The sequence below is a fragment of the Centrocercus urophasianus genome, unplaced genomic scaffold, assembly GCF_019232065.1.
Source record: "Centrocercus urophasianus isolate 14NV4802_14NV808 unplaced genomic scaffold, USGS_Curo_1.0 seq_10, whole genome shotgun sequence".
NCBI classification, from domain to species: domain Eukaryota; kingdom Metazoa; phylum Chordata; class Aves; order Galliformes; family Phasianidae; genus Centrocercus; species Centrocercus urophasianus.
In genome coordinates, this window is record NW_024884142.1 from 97,649,805 (window position 1) to 97,666,177 (window position 16,373).

The window sequence follows — 16,373 nt, forward strand, 5'->3', positions numbered from 1 at the left end:
GCTCATTCATGTAAGCTGGCTTGAGTGCAGTTGTTATATGACTCCAGAATACTTCTGAAGCAGTGAAATCCACACAGTACTCTCTTGCATTTAGCAGTTTGAGTGCAGATCCCAGAGAGCAACTTGGTGATTTCCATGCTGTGTTTTTTGAATGATGTAGACTGATACACTTGTCTTATCAGCATATATCTTTGCCTCTCTACTGTCCAGTTGTTCTGGTAGGATATTATGTTGGCATGTGGCTCTTGAAAATGGTATTTTTAGGTGATGTTCTAATGGGCTACTTCATGATTCCATACGAGTGCACCCAGAAGAGCAATTCCCACAGTTTGGTTTCCATGGAATGCACTGATGTTTTTGCCAAATGTTTTAACTATTCTGTTAAATGAAAATCTGGGAAACAAACCATAAGCTTTCATGACTTGCAGTATATGCTGAGAAGACACTTACTCAGAGTGGAATTCAAGCAAGCATGTAGTATTTTAAAAAATTCTCCTTAGCACTGATCTGAGACTTGTTTTTGCAGTTGATTTTTGCTGTGTATCACTTTTTAATTGTGTTAATTTTTATTTTAAGTTCACCTCTGTGTCTTTTATCTGACTTGCAAGTAAGTCAAATGACTCTGTGCTTAAAAATAAAGCACAAAGAGCTTAGAGAACAGAGCAGGACTGGAAACTGCCTAGCAGATGGCATGACAGAATGGGCTGTTTAATGTCTGTCCAGAAACTGAACTGGGAATTACCATTTGCATATTCCTCAGATAATTTAGGTCCAGTTTTACATTATTTCTCTGTTTTGTAATTCTGAAGTATCTACACAGATATACTTCTATATACAGGTATTTCTTCTTTTTACTCAGGTGTGGACTGGGGAGTTACATGAGGATTGTTGAGTTCTATGTAGAGAATTGGTAAATTCTAGTCTGCAAGGTGAACATGATGTAGCTGGCCTGTGGAAAGTCTTAGCTTAATGTTGGAAATATACTGAGTCTTCCATAGATATTGCAGGGCTGTATGAAGCGTTGATCTATGGACTGAACAGCTCAAAGAAACAAGGGAGAGCCTTATTTGTTAAATAGCCATAAAAACTTTCAAAACAGGGAAGCTGTAATTCTGCCCTTCTGGTACAGAGCTTTTGCTAGTTTAATTCATCCAGCTTCTGTATTTTTCTACATGTTGCCATTTGAGCATATTATTTTAGCATGTTTCACTTCTGGGTTAAAAGCAGTGGAGTTTTTTCTGGGCCCTGAAAAAAAACTGAAAACCTGCAAAAGAATTCCTGATTTTACTGCTTTAGTTTCCCACGTTTTACTGAGGCTATCTGTATTGTTATTCCACTTCTTGTTTAACAAATTTGGAGTTCACTGTCAGCATATGAATGGGAAAGGGCTATATAGAGGCTTGCCAGGCTGCATAGGGAAAGCAGGTTTTAAACCAGAGAAAGCAATAAAAGGAATCCTTTCCTGCTTGCATCACTGCAATCACAGCTGCAACTTTTCCATGTTGTTCACCAGTAGCTTTCAGAACATTCTTCATTAAGGACCTTAGACTGTCATGTTTAAAAGCTGCTTCTCCTTACCTTCTTCCCCCTGGGTAAGTAAGTGTGGTTTGCAGGAGATTGATGCTGGCTGTATGGAGGATTTTGGTAATTTCTTGGCTGCGTGTTGTTCCTTGACTGTGTGATTTGAGCTTGGTTAAATGGTAATTTTATCTGGGATATGTGTATTGAAAGATTCTTTGAACTGAGCTTGAGCAGGTGAGTCTTGTTTGTGGTCATTCAGTTAAAACCTATAAGTATTTAACTTCCCCCCCCCCCCATAACTGCAGTAGGACAGACTAATGCTGAATCCATTCTTTTCTAATCTCTTTGTTATTGTTCAGAAGTTGAAGAAATTGTTGAAATTCTTCCAACTTGTTCACACTTCAGAGTTACTTTGAACCTTGCTTTATGTGTTACCAGCAACAACTAAATGCTAAATAATAAAGCAGAATGGAAAATTCTGTCAGATAGGAAGAAAGAATACTGTGTGAAGGCAAGTTTTTGATTTAAAAAATACTTGGCAGCTTAAATGATTTCAGTCAGTACTGTGCCACAGGTACAGCTAACATGCACATCCCAGCATTCTTCCTTATTTCTGCTTGTAGCTTTTAACGTGCTTATTCCCCTTTGCCATTTTTTCTCCATGACTCTTAAGTTACAGTTGCCATCACAGGGTGCATTACCAGTTTGAGGATGTTTAGCTGTTCTGTCTGTAAATGTTGTCAATTCTGAGTACAGTGCTGGATCTGTATGGCCAAATGCTTGTATTGGCTGTGAATGCTGTGTATGAACCATATGTCCTGCTGCCTGACTGGACACATCCTGGAGCAGTGGTGGTAGTGGTGATAGTGTACTCTTTTCTCCATGCATTTGGAAGGATCTCTTTTGTAGGGAGACTGTCTGAGTTCATATGGAGTCTGAAGTACTGCCAAATCACATCCAAAGCCAAAATCTTCCCGCTATCATCATACAAAGATTAAGATACTGCATGCATTTTTAAAATGGGTTTTGAAAGGGGTTTTAAACTTATGCTAACTCTCATGAAGAATCTGTCATTGTAGCATGGCAGCTGCTCAGAGTTGTTATGTGTCTGAAGGGACAAGCGTTGTTTTTGACAGTGATGTTTATCTTCATTCTTGACCTCCTCGCTGTAATACAGTATGACACTTTAACCTTTCTAACCTACTGGTAGATTCTGTCCTCTATGCCTCTTTTTAATTGAATGGAGGATATTGTTTTGGCTAGTAAGTAGGGAGAATGATGCTTAGCATTTGTTAAAATACTGCATTGAAAAGCTAAGTGATGGTGTTGATCTAAAGCCCATAAACTTTGGGCTGTTTTCTAAATGTCATCAGCTCTCACAAGAATTGCACTGTACAAAACAACACTGCTGTACATCACTTCTCTGTCTTCGGGTGTCTTGCAGCCTCAGCACTTACTTAACTCCACGATTTTGATTGTTTTCTTCCTCTCATTGAATCTCTTTGCTCTTTGTTTTTCTTTCCCTTCTGTTAGTGTTTTTCTTTCCTGTTCCTCTTTTTCAGGGATGTGGCTGTTCTGACCGTATGTGTTATCATAGAATCATAGAATTGCTCAGGTTGAGAAGACCTTAAACATCATCAAGTCCAACCACAGCCTAACCATACTACCCTAACTCTAACAACCTCTGCTAAATCACGTCCCTGAGCACCACATCCAAATGGATTTTAAACACATCCAGGGGTGGTGACTCAACCACCTTCCTGAGGAGCCAATTCTAGTGTTTAACAACCATTTCTGTGAAGAAGTTTTTCCTGATATCCAACCTAAACTTACCCAGGCACAACTTGAGGCCATTTCCCCTCATCCCATCACGTCATCAATGGGAAGAGACCAACCCCATCATTTACTGGCATTGTTTTACTAGTATTCCAATTTGTGCATATTCCAATTGCTTTCTGTAACCTTCAGCAGCTTTTGTATTAATTCTTTAAATGTACTCTCTAGTGCTCTTTCCCCTCTGTCTTTTAAATTTCTTCTCCCTCTTACTTTTGTGGAGAGATTGCTATAGTAGTTTAGTAGTACTGTATAGTATTGTTAGCTTTTTGCTTCTTTGGTGCATGTTATTCTTACCTAGTGTTGTTTAAATGCTCTTCTGCATGTTTGTGTGTATGTGTTACAGTAGATTTAGTGTTTTATTTCATTATGCTGTTATTGGCTTCTGATGGTGTCATTAGTGCTGTACAGGAGAGCTCAAGTGATGTCAGAGAATGCAGAGATTGTCTTTCCAGAGTCTGAAAGGACAGAGGTCTTTCCTCTGTGTGTGTGTGTCTAATTCTCATGATCAATATTTGAAGTAGTAGCTGCTGCTTCTGGCTTTGTCCAGTTGGACTGAGTGGCACAGCCCCGCTTCTATCAGTGGCACTAATTCTGCTGCAGTACTTGACTGCATTGTGTAAGTACGTTATTGAGCGCTGCTTATTTGACCTTTTTCTTTTTCACACCCTTTGGTTGAGTATTAGTTAATAGTACATTTTCATGGCTTTAACAATTGGTTTTCCTACCTACATAAGGAAACTTGCTAATAATGTCCATTTCCAAGCGTTAACGTCTACTGTTGTTTGTGGGTTTTTACTTAGTTAAAGTATAAATTAAAGAAAAATATTTATGCATACCTCTTTCTGAAGGAGGCGAAGAACTGTTGCATTGCCATGATGAGAGAGTACAGACTAACATTAAGCACTTACTGTGGTAGACATGTTCATCTAAACATGGCTTTTAAGAATTGCAGCTATATCCAGCGAGGACACTGGGAAACCAAAACTGAAAGAAATTGTGTTCCTCTGAATAAAGTGCGGATTAGGGTGGCAGAAGCTAATAGATTTTGACTTTAGTCATTTCCTATCCGTGCTGGCTTACATACTGAAGTAAACTCTGTCAAGAGCAGTCCATTATTGTGTTCTATATAAATTCTGCATTAGTTGGCACTTACTTGCACATTCAGATAATATATATTTTTTAACCCACGCTGCTCGGTGATATTTAAGCACATTTATCTCCATTCTCTTGCCTATAAGGCTAAACATACATCACCATTTCCTGCTTTATGCCGCTTTGTTAGTTTATATTAACCTTGACTGTTTGAGGTCCTTTTCCTCTTCTCACTTGTTTTGTATTCTACCTCAGCACTTTGCCCTTTCAGCGTTTGTTTTCTGCATTCTTTCCTTTTTCCTTGAATTGGCCTCCAATAACTCCATAGCTTATTTCTGTGCTTTACTCACTTCAGCAATTTAGTCATGTTAACCTAAATCTTGTCTGTTCTGACTTAATACGTCTGCTCCTCTTTATCCTCACTGACATCTTTCTCAGCTCCATCTTTCTCTGCAGTGACTCTTACAAGGAGAGAGGCAGCAGGCGGGGATAAAACAGATTGAAGGACTTCTCCCCTGTTTGAACATGCTCAATTCTCAAGTGCAAAGGGCTCTCAATTAATATCTGCAACTTTCACATTCCATCCTCCTGTCTACTAAATGCACATGGTTACAAAGCAGAGATGTGTAAGTTTTGGGTTCTTGAAGAACAAACTCTAGATTTTTATTTATTTTCCTAAAGTTTTTAACATCATTGGTTAATGATAGTTCATGTCTCATAGTGTGCTTCAGTAGTTATAGCACTTCTCCCACTAATTACTTCTGCAACCAGTAAAACCAACATTAGGAACATAATGCTTAATATAGTTGTCCTAGATAACTAATGAATAGCTGAATATATATTGAATATTTATTCATTACACACACACGTGAGTATGTAGAAATGATGACAAAAACAACAGGTATTTGTAATCATTCAAATCACCTCAATTATTTTACTAGTAGGTCCTGGGTGATTGCACGTAATGCAAGTTTTCACAAAGGACACAAGTATAAGATTTAATCCAGCCCTCAGAATGTGAACGTGACTGGGACTTTTTGGCTGTGTGCCTCTCAAACACAGGCCCTAAAACGATTCTGTTGGAGGCCAATGAAAAAAAAAAAGTTACAGGAATGATGTGTATTTATGTACAAACCGATGTATGCATGATAGTGTATTTAAGCTGTTCATTTTCAGCTTTGGCATATGTGTTTATTTGTATGTTTGGCAGGAATAACACTTGTTAAGGATTTTTCACATAGCAGTAAGTGAATAATTTTTGTAAAATTGTTGCTAGTTAGACATGTTGGTGTTGCATTTTGGTTAGAATGTGTAATTTTGGCTATGCCTAAAGCGTAACTGTACAGTTTCAATGACACTTAAATCTGTACTTTAGTTAAGCAATTTTTAGTTGTTACTGTATAACTTCTATTTATCATCTCAGCGTGCTTTCAGTTTCTGTTTCATTTTTACAAGCTATGTCCCCTGCATGTGGATTTTAAAGATGAGGCTTTAGGATCGCTGCAAAATTAAAACAGAATCGAGTGCCTATGAAGAGTTTAAGGCATGCTATTCCTGCATTTCCTTTCTGTTTTTGATAAGCTGATGGAACAAGTAGGATTCCAGCTCTAATTCTGAGGTTGGTTGTTTGCTCAGAGCATCCTCTGTACCCAGCAGTTACATAATGTATGCACATACCTCAAACTGGTTTTGCATGGAAAGGTATGAATGCACATTTGCATTAAATGGCCTCTTACGTTATGCTTGATGTGGTTCCCTTCAGCTGGTCTGTGAAGGCTATGAAGAAGACAGGATATTTAGAAGGGTTCAGAAGAGTGGATGTTAATTTTTCATGTCTGTCTTTCTCAGTCAGAAATCATGCAGTAAATGATCGATTCTTTTCCTCTAGAAGCCTGTTAAATGCAGTACCTGTTTCTTACACTAGATGTCACTACAGATACAAAAATAAACTGCTTCTGGATGTATGATTCAGGTTTAATTCAGATTTAATTCAGATATTTTAAGGCAAAATGATTTGCAGTATCTTGACTTTCATTGCTGAAATACTGAAATAAGATTATTAGAATGCCAAAACACTGGGTTAGGAGCAGGTCCTGAAGAAGTTGAGAGACTGTTTTGACAGAAACGTTTCTGAACAACAATTCACAGGTGGGATGATGTGTAAAGTGATTGTGTGCATTCAGGATTATCACAGTTATTTGTCAGTATCTTTTTCAAATTACTGTATATCTAAAATGTTTGACAAATTACTTCAGTTAAAGACTTAAAAATATATTTATTTTCTCAACTTGAAAGCTCGGATATTTTAGGGATATTGAAGAGCGGGTGCTGGGAGGGATGGTGTCTCTTACTTGACCAGGTAATATACTGTAGACGTAGATGCAGGGCATTTAATTTCTGCTTTTTTAAGGAAGTTGTTTGGATAACAAGGAGATGTTTATAGTTCTCAGTCCTTGTATGACATTTAAGCACAACTCCTGCTCCTGGAGTCATGATATCTGATGTCTGGTTTAGCTGTCACCTTGACCAGCGTTTGTTTTCTGATCCCTAGCCCAGTGCTTTGTTTTTGTTTACTTATTTCTAAAATGTGGCTGGCAGTAGTTGTAGTCATATAAGCTTTTTGTTCTCTGGGGCTTGGTTCACAGAAGCACACAGGAAAGAAAACATACTTCTGATTTTCTCTCAGTTTGATAAAGTGAATATATTTACCTGCCAGGATCTTAATGCTGTTAGTCAGCACACAGATTTCTGCTTTGGTATTTCAGTTTGGACAGTGATCATCCAAACTTTTTTTTTTTTCCTCCAGCCTTTAACAGACATTGTTTTTGATACTATATTTCTAATCAGATGCCATTATTGAATGATGATTACTGCTTTACTTGATCACCTCCCTTCCTTAATTGTAGCATAGTATAAACAAAGAGAGAAGAAAATAGAAAATCCTGTAAAAGCTAAAAACCAAAAACTTTAACATTGCTTTTTCTTTAAGATAATAGCTTTCATTGCTCACCAGTGATTTATTTTTTGTTTTTAGTACTTTGCCCACAACAACATTGACTTGCTGTTGTAAGAGAAAGGGGGAAAAAAATACTAAATGGGAACTGGTGCTACTGATGCACTGTAGCTTTTTTCCTAATAGAAACACTACTGAAAATGTCCCAGCCACCTGGGGAACACTGAGTGCAGCAGTCAAAAGTAGATTTCAAAAGAAATGGATGTCTGATTTCAAGTCTGTGTCTGCCACCTGTGTTCATCTTATTGAGAAACCTCCTTTCTGTCCTGTAGGCTCTTTAGCTGCTTGCTATGCCTCTGCGGTGGTCTGACCACTTTGAAATTTCAGTTTCAACTAGAAAGATGCAATCAAGGGATGCCTAATACTACTGATTGTTTTTTTTTATTTCAGTTTTAAGCCATTTCTTCCCACTTGAAACCACCTGGACCATCAGAGAAGCACAGTTGGGGGCTGTAGATTCTGAGCTCACCAGCCGTGGATTAAGACAGGATTGAATACTTTGGTTGATCCTGACTGTGCATTCCAATAGAGGCCCTCTGGTTTCTAGGAATAACCATACTCCCAAGTATTTTGCTTCCATCCTCCATACAACTGAGGCCCTGCATGTGTAGATTATCCAGGCCACATTTAGCTTTAATCCATCCCTAGGGCTTGTAGGCAGCTTTCAAATAGAGAGAGTCAGACAGAAAGGGTTGCTTTTGAAATTCTTTCTGTAGCTCAGATGCCACTTGTTCAACAATTCCTCCTGGGCATTTGGTGCTTTTCTATTAATTTTCCTGTGGCTGAAAGGAGTGCTAAACTGAAAGCAGAGGTAGCTCCTGATTTAGCCTGTACAAAAAAGACAAGATGAAATAAACTCTGAAAGCTGTTTCTTCTAAAGGATCAGCAAAGAGCTAACAAGCAGCAATGATAGAATGTGAAGTCCTTGTTGGGCTTGGTTATGGGAGGCTAAAGAAACATTCTCACATCATGATCTTAGAAGAAAAAAGCAAGTTTGTCTGAGACTTTCACAGAACTGTTTCAAATAATCGTATGGAAATGTGTGTTTGGTATGAAATACAAGAAGCATTTCATTCTGCTAGTGATTTTTTTGTATTTAGGAGCTTATTACTACACAATTCTGATAGCTTTGAATGCACTGTACTGTTGTGCACCCAGCTTAATGTCTTAATTGGCTACTGAGCATAGTGTTGATTCATGCAGTCCTACTATTGCTGAAATGCCATTAGTGTGATGTTCATTCTTTGTTCTTCACAACTATGGAGCCAATATTTTAATGAAATCCACTAAGATGGCTCAATCTGCTGCTGTTGCAGTCTGACCCTCCTCTCAAAGGAGGAACAGGTTCATTTTTCTGCCACACACCTCTTCAGTTTCATGTATTCTGTACTTCAGTGGCTGGGTTGTGTGGGATGAGAACACTCTGGCAACCAAGCTGCTGCTTCTGCAAAAGATGTTGCCATTGCATTGCTAGTCCAGAAGTCTGTTTTTAATCCTTGGTAGTTAATGGATATTATTCTGCATAGTCCTACTCTTTTCTGCAGTTTTTTTTTCAGCAGAGTGGGACGTTTCAGCTGTGGTAGGGTACTGACAGATTTAAAGTAATCTGTGGAAGTAAAGATGATCTTCTAGGTAGATAAACAAAACAGAATTCCAGAGAAGTGTAACACTTCATTAATTCTCTCATCTCTCAAGAAACACAGACAATAAAATAGTTTTTAAAAGGAATAAGTGCATTTGCTACAAGACTAGTCTTTTTTCCTTTACAATTCCAGGACTCATTCATCATGCAGCTTGAGCAACAAATGAATTAGGAGTCCTGTGGATACAAGTCTAGTTCCCTGCATTCTCTTGATTCACTCCCAGAGTACAATCTGTGGAATGAATTATTCACAGATCCTGTAGACAATATATGATGGTGTAATTAAAGACTGTATCCTAATGCACATGGGAGGAGAGGATGAATTAAGATCACCCGTTTCTTTCTATTCCAGCCAGGCCCTTTCCCCTTTTCAGATACCAGCACAGAGAATACTGAGGGCAGAGTTGCTGTCTCTTAGCTGGAAGGTACAATACCTCCTGCTAGGAAGGATCACCAATGGCAAAAAAGAAAGCCTTGTTCTCTGCTGTTAATGTCAGTGTTGAAAGTTGTAGATTTATTTTTCTTTTGAGAATAATATATGCTTAGTGCAGTCACAGATAGAAGGTTGTGAAGAGGTGAAACCTGCCCCGCTGCAGGCGTAGCTCACCTGCGAAATACTCAGTGTGCCTCATTTGATGAAATAGAAGAATAGTTTTCCCTTAAACTCAAGCTGGTGACGGCACAAACCAGCCTGCAGCAGATGTTCCAGCATGGAAAGTGGCAGCTTTGATGGTTGAAGTTTTATAAGCCACTGGAAAACAGGATTTTACAGACGAACGTCCAGGAAGCTTAAGCAGCCAAGCAGGCATCTATACTTAGAATTAGCCAAATCCTGCAATTCTATTCAGAGATTTTTTTCCCTCTCATGTCAATAGCAGTTCTGTCTGTGCTAGGTTTGAAGTGTCGGGGAGCAGAGATTTCAACCTGTTAAGTTTGTCCTTGTAGTTCCAGGAATGAAGGCCAAGTTTCCTGAAAAATTACTTTGAATCTGCCAAGGTTTCTAATGGAAATACTTGCAACACATTTAAACATAGTGTTGCTTTTGGGCACTACTACAATAATAGGGTGTCTGTATATTAATAGAAAGCTGCATTTCCATGGTGAGCACATGAGTGGGGAAAAAATCAATGAAGAGCAGAAAGGGTACGATGGCCTTAGGAGACCGATAACTGCTCGTGTTATCAGCCCTATAAATCTCTTATTCTTTATGGAAAACTAATGAAGCTATTGCTTTAATTTTAGCTTCCCTGTGTTAGCAGTTGCTCATTTAAGCAGTTCTGCATCCTGCATCTGCATTTTTAATTGCTATTTAGACAGCTCTTGATGCCTGTGCGGGCTGCTGCTGGAGCACCTGCGCTTTAACAGTAAGCTGCCTGCAACAGAGCTCCGATGTTCTGATCTCGGTTCTTACAGACTCTTTTACAGGTTTTTCTTGATTGATGAGGGCGATGTGGCCTAAAACTGTAGGATGGTCAAAAATCTGATTAGAGAGTTTCCTCTTAGTTGTGGTTTTCTTTATAGTGGAAGGTTCGGGTAGTAGAAGTTTCTTTCTCTTTTAAGACTGAAGTGTCTGAATTGTACGAATTGTTTGTAACTGACTCTAGTAGCCAGTGTGATGGTGCTACATTTGTTGTCATGTTGACTAGAACAACCATGTTTGGTGAGAATTTCTGCCTTATTTAGCATGGGTATGAGTGAAGGAGCCAATATTACCTTTCATAATTCATGATTATATCAATAACTAATCTCTTGCTTTTAAATGAAGGAATATGCCCTTCCCTTCCTTCATTTTATGGAAGTTATAGGATAGTACAAGACATATTTGGATTCCTCCCCATCAGTGATACCTCATCAAAGACTGTATTGTCCGTGTTTCCTCATCTCTTCCTTTCGCCCTCCAAATAGTGTCTACTTTTATGGCAGAGGACTAGTACTTATTTATTTTTATTCTAGAAGCTGAATCTGCATCATGCTGAACATAATATAAACACAAGAGAGACATTTGATAATATATATACAACTCTGTGGAATAAAGAAAAAGGTCGCTCACCAGACACCCACTAATGAATTTCACTCATACAATACGAAAAACCCATCTTTTCCTGATTATTGTGTGGGATGTCATTTTATTAGGAATCTCAAATCTTTCAGTTCTTTTGAAACAGATTTTTATTTATTTTTTAGCCCATAGTGTTTTGCATTGGCTGAACTTTGTGGCAAGTATTTTGGAAGGGATCCAGACTGCTGAGCAAGAAGAGAGTCTGTAAACAGTTCCAATCTGAAACTTAAATGAAATGGTCAGGTCTGCTTCTTCCTGTCTTTTTAGGAATTACTTCTAGTACTCCCAAATCAGATTTCACAGTGTCTTGAAATCATTTCTTCTCCCTCCTTTTGTTTGCTCCTCTCATCGTAGGATCATGGAATCATTAGGGTTAGAAAAGACCGCTAAGATCATGTAATCCAACCATCAGTCCATTGCCACAGTGCCCACTAAACCCTATCACTCAAGGTGACACCTACCTTTTTCTGGAACACCTCTAGGGACAGTGGCTCCACCACCACCCTGGGCAGCCATTTCCAATGCCTCACTGCTCTTCTACATCTGGAATTTTTACTCTTAGGTAAATTCAAAAGAAATAATTAAGAGTAATCAGTCTGCAACAAGCCACTTACGAGCTCAATCTGTTTTAAAAATACCAACTTCTGTAGAGCTTCCTATTAAATGTAAATATTTAACTTCTTGAGAAATCTAGTTTGCAGCATCTGGGCAAACTGTTGCTGAAGGATCTATTCTGACTTTTTTTTACTCCAGCTTTGCTTTTTCCATCAGCACATTTTTGCTAAAAAGAATGTATCCGTATGAGCAGATCTTTAAATCGTTAGTTATTAAAGTTTGTACAGTTATTTTGTTCTGATAAGGTAATGTTAGGCAAAGAAGGATGCTGACACAGCTCAAGAAGATGTCATCTTGGAAAAAGCAGTGATTGGTCTTTGCTGTTTTTCAGTTGGATGTTGGGATGTTTATTTTGAAGATGAATGGATTCAGGGTAACAATTCAAACTTTCATATCTTAGCCATGATTGGAAGCTTGATTGCTCTAACGAGTAAGGTAAGCTGTCCTGAAGCTTTAAAAAAAAAATCAGGATATCTAATTGTGGATTATGTTTTGCATGAAGGGATGACATGTCCTTAGTTGCTTTTTTTTTTCCCAGTGGGATCTACCTGTCACTTGTGCTTCTGCAGCTGCTGTGGTGGCAGCTCTTTAATGGGAACTCTGAGAAAACTGGGGTTTGGAATACTGATATGGCAATTCTTCTGCAGAGTTAATTAATTGACTGACAATGTGCTGCAGGGATGCTCAGAATATTTGGGGGGAAAAAAAGTATGCTTAGGCAGAGTGATCGTTGTATAACAAAGAATTAACTGTATAAGAAGAGCAAGAAAGAAGAGAGTATGGTTCCAGTTTTCTGGTGTTCCTTTTATTTGCTAGCATGCTCCTATAGGAAAAGCACACATCCATATGCCTTTTTGTTTACATAAACCTACTTAATTGGCTTTTTTCATTGCCAGATGCAACTGATAATGTGGTAAATATAATGTTACACATTTCAGCTGTTCAAAAGTTTATGTTTAATCTGCAGTTACCTCTCCCCACCCTCTACCTCTGTTTACACAGTCTTTACATTATCCATCAGAAATTTCCCAGTATTTCTTTCTCTGGTTTCAGTCAGTGAAGACACGACTCCCTAATCCAACTGTCTATGTTAATGAAGCATTCAAACGAATATTTCAAACGCCTCTTTTTGTATAAATGGTTAATTAATCAAGGAGATCTGATTTAATTTCTGAAAATATGAACGTCTTAGTGCCTGGGCTATCTCAAAGTTTGAGGCTTATGCAGTAGACTTACCCTCTATTCCTTGTGGACTGCAGCACCTCCCCTGCGAAGACAGGCTGAGGGAGCTGGGCTTGTTCGGCCTGGAGAAAAGAAGGCTGCAGGGTGACCTCATTGCAGCCTTCAGTACCTGAAGGGAGCCTACAAACAGGAGGGGAATCAACTCTTTGAAAGCGGAGATAACGGCAGGACAAGGGGAAACAGTTTGAAGTTGAGGGAAGGAAGATTTAGGTTGGATGTCAGGGGCAAGTTCTTTACTATGAGTGGTGAGGTGCTGGAACAGCTGCCCAGAGAGGCTGTGGATGCCCCATCCCTGGAGGTGTTCAAGGCCAGGTTGGATAGGGCCCTGGGCAGCCTGGTATTAAATGGGGAGGTTGGTGGCCCTGCATGTGGCAGGGGGGTTAGAGATTCATGATCCTTGAGGTCCCTTCCAACCCTGGCCATTCTGTGATTTACTTGCCAGTCATTAAAGTTACTGAAAAGTGCTGCACTGCATTCTGTACCAGTGCATGAGCTTTTATTTTGAGCTCATTTACATAGCATGAATTACCTCCCATTAGATGTATGATTTTTGAGATGCAGTTGATGTCTGCCAGAAGTCACTGATAATTCACGTGAGAAGCAAAGCTGCTACAGTATGCAGCATTTGTGCACTGATGTTTGGAAATCTCAGTACGGGTATAAAAATAACAGAAAGCTCTGCCACTGCAGAAGGAAGACTAGCTCTCTTTATTACAGTATGTGAACGTAGCTAATGTCATGCTTCCTTTGGTGAACATGTCTGTCTTCCTTATTATTTCATGTTACCTGGCAAAAAGTAGGCCCCATGGAGGCTTTCCTGAGACTGCAAGGCAGATGACAGTAATGGAGATCCTTATACTGTATTTACGTTTGAAATATTTGGTGTCCTCTCATGCTGTTCCCTTAAAAGCAGTTACATGACTATATTGGGTTATTGCAAACTGGAGTAAGTAATTCATGTATGTTTTGTTGTTAAAATCTTGAAACAAGCTGCAGTTTCTTTAACTGTAATTAATGGGCATAGGCATTTCCTGTGTCTGGCGTTCAGTAGTTGTGTGATCAGTTCCATTGGCATATGTATGAATACAGTTTATGTATATTTATATGTTTATATACAGGTCTTAGAATGCTTTCAGTGGTAGAATGTGTATCCTCATTTAGGTAGGGTTTATTTCATTGGAATTTGAATTAAGTATGGATAAGTATAGTAGCTAAGAAAAGTTTATTTCTTCCAAATGACTTCACCAGATTTTCAGAAGAAGAGTATCAACAATCATATTCATTTTATAATGTGCAAATAATTATTAATGACATTTGTCAGCTTAAAGTACTAATTATTTTATGCTTAAGGTACACAGTATAAGATTGGTAATTTTTAAAGGTTACTTTACTGTCTTTTTGTAGCATCCTCAAACATTTGACTTGAGATCAAAGGGAATATATCTTTTGCAATTTCTGACTTTTCAATAGTCCTTTAATTTGCATTAAAAACTGCACATAAAGTGTCAACTTGTATTTGCTGTCACTGACCTACTAAAAACCAGCATATTATTTCTGGAAAAAAAGGTAAGGTGATAATACCTTCATCAACCACTAGAAAAGTCATTATAAATTCTATTCTCAAAATGGAATGAAAGGAGAAGTCTGTTAAAAGTGCTACCTATTGGAGCTAAGCATTCAGAGCTAAATCAGATGTTAAATTCAGAGCTGGTGCTCTGACCTACATTCATTATGCTGAAGTAAATTGTGGAGGGACTCAAATCCTTGACTGATGTTACTTCCTAAATGGGTTACATTGGCAAGGTTAGTGAGGAGACTGATTTCAAGGAATGCCTTTTTTAATGAAAATGTCTTTAAAACTGAATACTTAACTCTGCCACGTCTTTCAAAGATAGAACAAGCATAACTGTAAATCTATTGTTTCTAAAATAACATTGTAAAAACAATTGTTTCCTTTTTAGTTAATACTTCCAAATTAATACTTCCAACGTTGTCTATGATCCTGCGGTCGGTTCCAGAGCTTGTCGTTAGTGCTTTGCCCCCTTGATATGTGCTGAAGTCTGTCTGTGTTCTGGTCCGTCAGTGATCCATGCCAGAAACAGCTGTAGTTTACTGATGTCAATAAAGCCACCTGACCCTGGGACCCCTATTTAACTAGCGTGGTGATTAGAACCTAAATAAAAAGTAGTTGTAGAGAGGATGTGAGGAAATACTGTGAGGGAAGGAAGCTGGTAGTAGGAGCTCATTGTTGGGCCTGACCATCTTTAATCTTTTCCTTAGGTGCATTAACTGGTGAAGTTTACTGATAATAAAGTGGAGAGACATCATTTCTCAAGCAGAGCATCTCACAGAGAATAGGATGACTTAGAATTAGAGTAATGGAAAGGAGATTGATGGCAGATAGTTTGAAGTACAAAAGCCTGGGGACTGATATAAATTTAAAGCCCCATGGAATGGGGAGGAGGATGGTTGAGACTTCACTGTTATAAGGTAGTATGGCAGCACGAAAGACAGATGAGAGCTTGGGAGGATCACACAGATGTTTTGAGTAGTGAGAGGAAAATAGGGATGTCTGACACAAGCAAAATTCTAAGTACCTTGGGAACAGTGTATGTAAGTCATCTCTCAGACCTGGAGATGTGAGGGTTGAGAGCAGCTCTGCAGGAATGCAACCAGGCCCTGTGTGCTAGTGGGTGAGGGCAGCGGCTGTCCTCTGCTCTGCACTGTGAGGTCTCACTGTCAGCACTGCCTGCGGTCTGGGTGCTGCAGCATAAGAAGGGCATACAGCTAGAAAGAGCGTCCAAAGGAGGGCTGCAAAGATGGAAAAGGGTCTGAAGGGCGGCTGAGGGCCCTGAGCACAGAGCAGACGAGCTGAGGGGGAGGCCTGATGGCAGCTGCAGCTCTCCCAGGGAGCAGAGGGCAGCGCTGAGCTCTGCTTTCTGTACAGCGACAGGGCTGAGGGAACGGCATGGAGCTGCGTCAGGGGAGGGCAGGTGGGGGTGAGGGAAAGGCTGTGCCCCAGAGGGCGGTGGGCACGGCACAGGCTGCCCAGGGCAGTGGGCACGGCCCTGATGCCGGAGCTCAGGGAGCGCTGGGACACCGCTCTGACCCTGGAGCTGGGGTGCTGTGTGGGGCTGGGGGTTGGGCTTGGGGGTCCCTTCCAGCTTGGGATGTTCTGTGATCTAGGTCAAAGAGGATGAGTCCAGGTGAGAGCTGCAGAGAGAGGAAGCGTTAAACGCTGTGGTGTGGCCATGCTGGTTGGGTGAAAGCTGATGCTCAGGGTCAGCCTGCTAAAATAGCAGTGAGAAAAGGGGGATGCAAACACTGACAGTAATTATATCAATAAATACACA

The 16,373-nt window shown here is 39.5% G+C and overlaps 1 protein-coding gene across 4 annotated transcripts in view; it reads left to right on the forward strand.

Annotated features, from left to right (window-relative positions):
* Nucleotides 1-16,373, forward strand: part of KIF16B (kinesin family member 16B) — a 133,880-nt gene that overhangs the window by 32,600 nt on the left and 84,907 nt on the right. The window lies entirely within an intron of this gene.